Here is a 9,085-nt window from a genome sequence, read left to right on the forward strand (position 1 = left end):
TCCTGGGGACTGCACTGAGGAGCTGTGTTGGTCCTGGAGAGAGGCCTGTGGGTAGGAGAGCTGGATTTTGTTTCTTAATCCATTCACTTAGCCTCTGACTTTTGACTGGGGAGTTAAGTCCATTGGCATTTAGGGTTATTATTGAAAGATGTGTATTGGTTGCTGTCATTTTGATTGCTATTTGTGTTTGCTAAGTTGTGTTTCCTCGATTATACCTTTATTTATTTTCTTTTGTTGACCCTGGGGTAACATTTTCTCTCTCCACTCTCTGTATTGCTTCAAGGATTCTTTGAAGGGCTGGTTTTGTGGACATGTATTCTTTCAGGCTATTCGTGTCATAGAAGATTTTTCTTTTCCCCTCAACTATAATAGACATTTTTGCTGGGTATGGTATTCTGGGCTGGCATCTACTGTCATGTAGAAGTGGAAATACCTTGGTCCAGGCTCTTCTGGCTTTCATAGTTCCCATTGATAAATCAGCTGTAATTCAGATGTGCTGTCCTTTGAAGTGTTTTGACTCTATTGTTCATCTCTGTTTCCCGCCTTCTACCTTCTGTACAGTTACTGTTTTTACTATGATATGTTGTGCACAGTTTCTTTCCTGATCCTGTATATTTAGTGTTCTATGTGCTTCCTGTATTTGTATGGGGATGTTTTTCCTTTCTTTTGGGAAATTCTCTTCTACAATCCTATTTAAGATCTGGTCAACACCATTAACCTGAAATTCTTCTCCTTCCTCTATTCCTATTATCCATAGATTTGGTCTTTTCATGGTGTTCCACAGCTCTTACACATTCCATCCCTGTGTTTTTAAAAATTTTCCATACTCTTTTCTTGAGTGGTCTAATTCTTCAACTTTATCCTCCAGTGTTGGTGTGCTGGATAGCTTTGGTGTCAATGACACACGTGGGTTGAGGGAACCTCAACTGGAAAATTGCCTTTATTGGACTGGCCTTTGGCCATGTCCATGGGGCACCTTCTTGATTGTTGAGTAATGTGGGAGAGCCCAGCCCATTGTGGGTGGTGCCATCCCTGTGCAGGTGGGCCTGTGTTGCATAAGAAAGCAGGCTGAGTAGGGGCCAGGAGAGCAAGCCAGTAAGCATAGTTCCTCCATGGCCTGTGTTCCAGCTCCTGCTTCCAGGTTCCTTCCCTGAGTTCCTACCTTGGGCTCCCTAATGAACTGTGGCCTTTGGAATGGAGTATGTTGCTAAGAAGCCCAAGGACATTGTGACGTTTAGCCAAGAAACTGGCTACTTTTCTTTGGGGTCTTTTTACCCTAACTGCCTAACCAACTCCTACCTCCTATTCTTACCACGCCATCCTCTGAAGGGGTTACCCAATTTGTGGATAGGAAACCAGGACACAGATCACTCTGGCTTCTTCCACGCTGAACAAGGACTCAGGGTGAGGCAACTGGGATACCACCTTCAGTGGGTCTATCTAAAAGACTCCCAAATTGCAAAACTCACCATGTGGAGGCAGGAACCAGGTGCTCTCAGGCAGTCCCCTGCATTCTCAGCCCCTATGTCAGAGGGAGGCCAGAACCCGGCAACCTCTGGCGCTGTGCTGAGGGTGGTCTGAGCCCACCCTCTCAGGCTGTCTGCTAGGATCTCATCCTTAGCCTACCAAAGCCAGGTCTTCCCTGGGGCCTTGGGAGGGGCCTCACGAAATCCCAGGTAGGGGAATGAGTATGGTGTAATTAGAGGACGCTCATGACCAGGTGGAGGCAGGATCAGGTGCTCTCAGGCAGTCCCCTGCCTTCTCAGCCCCTATGCCAGAGGGAGGTCAGAGAGATGCAGGGAGGCCAGAACTAGGCACTCTCTGGAGGTTTGCTGAGATCGGAGCTGCTACACCAAAGGAGGTTGAAACCCACCCTCCCAGGCTGTCTGCTAGTACCTTAGCCTTAGCCTACCAAAGCCAGATCTGCCCTGGGGCCTTGGGAGAGGCGTCACGAAATCCCAGGTAGGGAGATGGGTGTGGCACAATTACAGGAAGCTCACCACCACCATGTGGAGGCAGGATCCAGGGACTCTCAGGCAGTTCCTTGCATTCTCAGGCCCTCTGCCAGAGGGGGCCAGAGGGAGGCCAGAGCTAGGCACTCTCTCTTATTGTCTTTTTAAAAACTGTAATCATTAATAGCTATAAATTTTCCTCTTAGAACTTCCACAACTGTGCTTGCTTTGGCAGCACATATACTAAAATTGGAACGATACACAGAAGATTAGCATGGCCCCTGTGCAAGGATGACACACAAATTTGTGAAGCAGTCCATATTTTTTGAGTACATGAACTTGTCAGAAAAATGTGATGGGGAGATATGGGAGGAGTTGGAGGGGAGGGAGTGGGCATGGATTTATTCAAAACTCCTTATATGCATGTATGAAATTCTCCATAAATTTTTTTTTTAAAGTTAAAAAACAAGAACTGTGACAACTGTGTCCTAAAGCCTCAGGTAAGCTGCACTTCCGGTTTGGATTGGTTCTAGGAGCTTCTACGAGTGACCATGTATCTGTGTAGTTTCTGTAGTTTTTCTTACTGTTAATTTCTCCTTTTGTTGCAAGTATAATCTGATAAGATAAAAAAAAAGTTTCAGTTCTTTTGTATTTGGTAAGATTTGATTCGTGGCCTAGAATGAGGTGTCTTCTTTTTAAAAAATAATATATTTATTATTTTTATTTTATGTGTATGAGTGTATTTTCTGCTTGTATGTGAGTGCACCCCTGTCGTGCAATGCCACAGAGGTCAGAAGAGGGCTTTGAATTGTTCAGGAACTGGAGTTAAGGACATTTCGTAACTGCCATGTGCATGCTGTGAATTGAACCTGGGTCTTCTGCAAGAGCAGTCAGTGCTCTTACCACTGAGCCATCTCTCCAGCCCAAGGTCTCATCTTTTAAAAAATATTTTATTTATTTCTTTATTTTATGTGTATAAATGTATTGCCTATATGTATATAAGTGGACCCATGGCCACTGCCCAGGGAGGCCAGGAGAAGGCATCGAATTCCCCTGGAACTGGAGTTATGCAGTTATTAGCTGCCATGTGGGTGCTGGGATTTGAACCCAGGTCCTCTGGAAGACCAACCAGTGCTCTTAACTGCTGAGCCATCTCTCTAGCCCGAATGAAGTCTTTTAGAGAAGGTTCATGAGATCCTGGAAAGAATGTGCACTCAGCTTCGGCTTTAGGAATAGTTTGTATATCTATATATATATCTCTGTATATTAATTTGATATATAGCATAGTTTAATTCTGAGGTTTCTTTGTTGATTTTAGGTTGGATCTAGAGGTATCTAGGGGTGTCTGACCTTTTATTTCCATCACTGTTCATTTTGTGAAATTGACAGTCCCCAGCCACTTGTGCATATATACTTATTATTACACAGCCTTGATTGACCATTCCCTTTATTAATACTTAGAGGTCTTCTTTATCTTTTCTAATTCTTGCTCCAAGTATACTTTACCAGATATCAGAATAATATACTATGTAAACTACAAGCATTAAAAATATTTTATTTATTGTTTTTTTATTTTATCTGTATGCATACATTGCCTGCAGGTGTGTAAGTGCACTTGTGTCATGAATGCCTGCAGAGGTCAGAAGAGGCCATCAGATCCCCTGGAACTGAAATTACAGATGGTTGTTAGCCATCATGTGGGTGCTGGGAAAGGAACCCAGGTCCTCTGAAAGAGCAGCCAATGCTCTTGACCCTTGAACCATCTCTCCAGCCCCCAGAGACTACAAACATTTAAAGTCTGTTGAAAAGAACCACAATACTTTGAGTGAAACTCTTCCCAGGAATATGTAAATGACCTCAACTTACTAATAGCTTGTTGTTGGCATCTGCTTGCTTGATAATTGATTTCTAACTAACATGTTTGTAGTAATACAGGATATGACTCTCTAGGGTCCTCTTTATTTTTATCCCCATTTCAGAGAGCCATTTGTGGATCCCACATTGAAAGGAATTGATAATGGAAACAGACACATGTACAAATCATGCCTATAGGAACCCTGCAGGATATAGAGATCAGATTTCTAATACCTCAATATCAATAGCGTCCTTAAAAATGGTCTGTGTGCCGGGCGCGGTGGCGCACACCTTTTAATCCCAGCACTTGGGAGGCAGAGGCAGGCAGATCTTTGTGAGTTCGAGGCCAGCCTGGTCTACATAGTGAGTTCCAGGACAGCTGAGGCTACAAGGAGATTCTGTCTCAAAAAAGAAAAAAAAAAAAAAAAAATGGTGCGTGTGTGTGTGTGTGTGTGTGTGTGTGCATGTATGCAAGGCGCGGTGGCGCACACCTTTTAATCCCAGCGCTTGGGAGGCAGAGGCAGGCAGATCTTTGTGAGTTCGAGGCCAGCCTGGTCTACATAGTGAGTTCCAGGACAGCTGAGGCTACAAGGAGATTCTGTCTCAAAAAAGAAAAAAAAAAAAAAAAAATGGTGCGTGTGTGTGTGTGTGTGTGTGTGTGTGCATGTATGCACACACAGAGATTAGAGAGACAGAGATTGTGTGCTGTGCATGTAGTATTATTCTAAGAAACAGAGCTCAGGCCAATGTATTCAGCTGTTCAGACTGTGCACTAGTCAAGGATTCCAGTTTTGCGTTAATTGCATAAACAAATACACAAAACTCATAGCTGATCTCAGGTCTGTCAGAAGGAACATCAGAGCATCACCCTCCGAAATTCACAACAAACTATGTAGTCATACATTCCCTGAAAAGAACACAGTTACACACTTCCATGACCCTCTGTGTATGAGCACACAACATACTCAGGTTATATGTGCCTCCAATGTTCTGCTCATCTCCCTCATCCTGTTAGTAGGCTTGATTCCGTTTTCCCAATCTGTCTGAGTCAGATGCAGTTGCCTTACCTGATGGGAGACACACGCAATGGAATCCTGTTGTTCCTGGTGTGTACAAGAAGGCAGGATTGCAGGCAAGTGTATGAAAAGCCAGGCTAGAAGTCTGCAAAAGCTCTGTGAAAACTCTGGATAGGGTTTTTTCAGATTGATGGTATAGAAATGTGTGGCTGTATTTGAGGAAGGGGATATATTTTAGACTCTCCTACAAAGGCCTGTGGGCATTTATCTTCATCTAAGAACTTGCTGGGCATTGTGTTTTGTGAGACCTAGAGTAGAGATCTGTAGTTTCTAAGCCTCATTTTTGTCACCTGAAAAATGGGCACGAATGAACCTGTTCCTCTTCATATGGGTTTGTGGGCATTGAGAGATGAGATTTTTGGACACTTTCAGCAGCAGAGGTGACTGGCTGAATTATAGATGTTACTAATATTGGTCAGAAAGTACCATCAGTTTTCCTTTTTTCCATTCTGCTCTGAGGGATCTATAGCCATTAACATGGGCAATCGGTTTTGTCTCTTCTTCCTCTCCTGTCTGACTGACCTCTTTCTTTTACAGACACTTTTGACGGTCTCACTAAACCCATCCCATTCCCCACCCTTTCTTGAACCTGCCCACTGATCCTCTCCCTTTTCCTTGCATCCCATCCATCTATCCTACCCTGGCACTAGTTTAAAGGATGTACAATCCCATGAGGGTACATCGGTTGGATCCTCTTATTTCCTACTTTATCAGGGATGCTTCAGTGTCCTGGGGCGACTGGGGGAACTTGAAGCAGGAATCCTGTATGGTAATGTGAGGAAGAGAAAGAGCTCCATTTTTGCCAGTCCTTCTCCAGAGCAGGAGGGTTTACCTGAAGAAGAGAAAGAGGGCGGGTGAGCTGAGGTAAGGCCATTTCTCACTTATGAGAAGGGGCGATCGTATGGTGGCCTGAGAGAACTTGAAGGAAGTTCTGACTCTATGAGCTCTCCCCCCACCCCCACCGTCTCTGATCCATGCCAAGACAGAGCAATGGGAAGTCTAGATGCCCCTCCTCAAACACACCCTCAGATACTGCTGCTGTGTGGTCACCTCCTTGGTAAGAAGTCTGAGGAATGCTTTCTTTCTCTTGGGAGAAATATCTGACTCACTCTAATTCTTGGTTTTCTGCATCTCTGACAGGGATTTGACTCTTTTCCTTTAGCCTTGGTAGAGATACCTGGTGTTTTGGAATTATGGGGACTGCAATTCTTTGGCAAGAATGTAGAATCCTAGAGAAATGTCCATGCTGGAGAGTGTAATCCTGGGCTGAGCTGCCTTTGACGGTATGTGCACCAGATTGGCAACAAACCATGCTCTCTTATCCATGACAAATGACACAAAAGTCATCACTCCTTTTAAACTGCCCCTTCTTATCCAGGAAGTACTGGGGTTAAATTCTCCAGGTTTGGGGAAGAACGTGGGATCTTCAGCACAGAGCACAGCATAGGGAACACTGAGGGAAGAGTCTTTAGGTATATGAAGTTTAAGACCTTGAAGTAGAAAGTTTGGGAAACAACGGATGCCTCCTATCGAAGGAGTTTTTTGGGAAACGTGGGCTCAAGTTCTTTGGGACATGTTTGAATCACATGAGGTCTATGTTTTCCAGGGCAGAACAGGAGAAGAACATGCCTGGAGGTTGAGGGTGCTTGGAGGTTTTACATATTCCAAGATGGGAAATTTGGGGAAATGAGGTTGAATTTTCTGAGGCATTAAATCTGAGGGAGATATGAAAAATCAGGAGACTTTATATAGAAAAGCTGAAGAGACATGGTGGTTAAGGAATTCTTTGATTGGGGAAGTGGAACTGGGACTTGAAAGCTTCTGAAGAGGATAGGGTGTCCACATCCTGTGGGGTGGGTTGGAAGTCCTAGGCTGGGCAAGGCAGCACATTGGGAATGAGGGAATCCCAGACTCTTGTGTCATGAGTAACACTGTGAGTCACGCCCATGGGGAGTAAGTCTGTAAACCTTAGTATCCTACAGATAATAGCCTCAGTCTAAGGCATCTTGATGTGGTTAAACTGGGCGGCTGGTTCCTGGCAGTCACTAGGCCAGTCTCTTCATATGGACTTTGGCTTGGCCGGAAGTGAAAAATGTTTAGGCATCTGGGGCTCAGATAGCACAAATGACAATCAGTAATCACGCCCATAGGGAGTAAGTCTGTAAACCTTAGTATCCTACAGATAAAAGCCTCAGTCTAAGGCATCTTGATGTGATTAAACTGGGCGGCTGGTTCCTGGCAGTCACTAGGCCAGTCTCTTCATATGGACTTTGGCTTGGCCGGAAGTGAAAAATGTTTAGGCATCTGGGGCTCAGATAGCACAAATGACAATCAGTAGGTAAAACAAAACGTATGACGCACATGCAAAACATTAAAAACTGATGTTGCTCCTGGACATTTTTCATTCAGCATCCTTTTAACATGGTTAAGCTAGAATTATAAGGGAGGGCTGAGTGGAGAGTCTTAGGGTATGGCTTACAGGAGTTGGCAGTGCACACATACTGGGCTGAGAACAGGAACAATTTACTAAGTTCAAACACTTTGAATATTTGAACGATCTGTGATGGTTGATAGAACATTTCCCTGTCTGTGTCTGACACAGTGTATCTGAAGGTCCATAGACCCAGGAGAGGTGCGATCATTGCAGTAGGCTTCACAGGAACGTTGGTGTTGCCCTGGACTGCTTAGTTTTTATCAATTTGACACAAACTAGAGTCACTTGGGAAGAGGGACCCTCAACTGAAGAATTTCCCAGATCAGACTGACCTGTGGCCATGTCTGTGAGGCGTTTTCGTAATTGATATGGAATGGCCCAGTCCACTGTGGTTGGTGTTATCCCCAGGCAGGTGGGCCTGGGCTACATAAGAAGGGTAGCCGAGTAAGCCAGGGGAGCAAGCCAGTAAGCAGTGCTCCTCTGTGGTCTCTGCCTCAGTTCCTGCCTTGAGTTCCTCCCCTGACTTCCCTAAGTCATGGGCTGTGGAAGATAAAATAAATTCTTTCTTTCCCCAAGTTGCTTCTGTTCAGTGTTTTATCACAGTAACAGACATGAAACCAGGCCACCCTCCCAGGTTTCTTCTTCCTCATCCTCTGGTGGCTGTTGTGGTGGCACCACTGTGGTAGCATTCTTCAGCTGTCCACAGACATCTTATTTCCACATCCATTCCACTTCCCTGACTGAGCTCTTCTTTGCTTCACTCATGTATCAGGTGCTCATAGAGACGACTTCACAGCTGCGTAGGAACACCACACACTGAATGTCATGTTGGCCCCTGAGAGAATTCCACTCCACAAGACCATATGGACAGCAGCTGTTGAATCTCACAGACCCCAGCAGCTCGTCCTCCCCATGGACACTCTTAGTGCCTCATATCTGAGGACAAAATTTGATGAATAAGTGGGAAAAAAGTCTCAGGAAAGGACCTGGGATATCTGAAGTCACTTCTAGTTTGATCTTCTGTGATGATCCTAATGATTGTGCCTGTGCAGGTGACAGTTCCATGTTCTTAGAATGCAATTATATTTCCTTATCCTTCAGGAGGTGGAATTTGAAGTTCTAGAAACTTGAATGGTCATTTGATGAACTGAAGCTTTGTTCCGAGTCCTCCTTTCCAAATAGCTAAATTAAAACAGAGGCTTAGACCCAACCTATCCCTGCCCCCACCCCAGTAGGTGGTCTGGCTTCTGCCACACTGGTCTCTTGTTCCTACCTCTCCTTTCTTTGTTTGTGTAGAGAATACAGGGACCCTTTGTTGGACTTTAGGTACAAGCCTTAATGCAAGAAAAGAAACAATCCCCGGGCAATAGGAATTTCACTGCTAGATGACAGGCTGTTATGCAATATGCAGTACTTAATTGATTCCTCTCACTCCCCTGTAGGTCAGAGTTTCATTTCTCCACTTTTTCCAAAAGGTCACGGAGACTCACAAAGTGGCATTTATTCACCCATGTGACAAATAAATGAATGAAAAGGCTGAGATTTGTGCCCAGGTATGATTATTTCCAAAGTTCCTAACATTATAATGTATGTTTACTCTTCGAATGATGGCTTCTAAAACAACAAGTTTACTGAACATTTTTATTTTGAAAAATTTAAATCATGGGGCTGGAGAGATGGCTCAGCAGTTAAACACACTAGCTGCTCTTGCGGAGGACTGGGTTGGTTCCCAGCACCCACATGGTGGCTAACAATCATCCATAACTCCA

General features: G+C 44.5%; 1 non-coding gene across 1 annotated transcript; it reads left to right on the plus strand.

The window, feature by feature from the left end:
- The first annotated feature begins 2,171 nt into the window (after positions 1 to 2,171).
- Positions 2,172 to 2,278, plus strand: LOC115070443. Its single transcript, XR_003849596.1, has one exon. It is a non-coding gene; the product is annotated as a U6 spliceosomal RNA (small nuclear RNA).
- Positions 2,279 to 9,085: the final 6,807 nt, after the last annotated feature.

Source organism: Nannospalax galili, unplaced genomic scaffold (genome assembly GCF_000622305.1).
Source record: "Nannospalax galili isolate Female #2095 unplaced genomic scaffold, S.galili_v1.0 scaffold857, whole genome shotgun sequence".
Classification (NCBI taxonomy): domain Eukaryota; kingdom Metazoa; phylum Chordata; class Mammalia; order Rodentia; family Spalacidae; genus Nannospalax; species Nannospalax galili.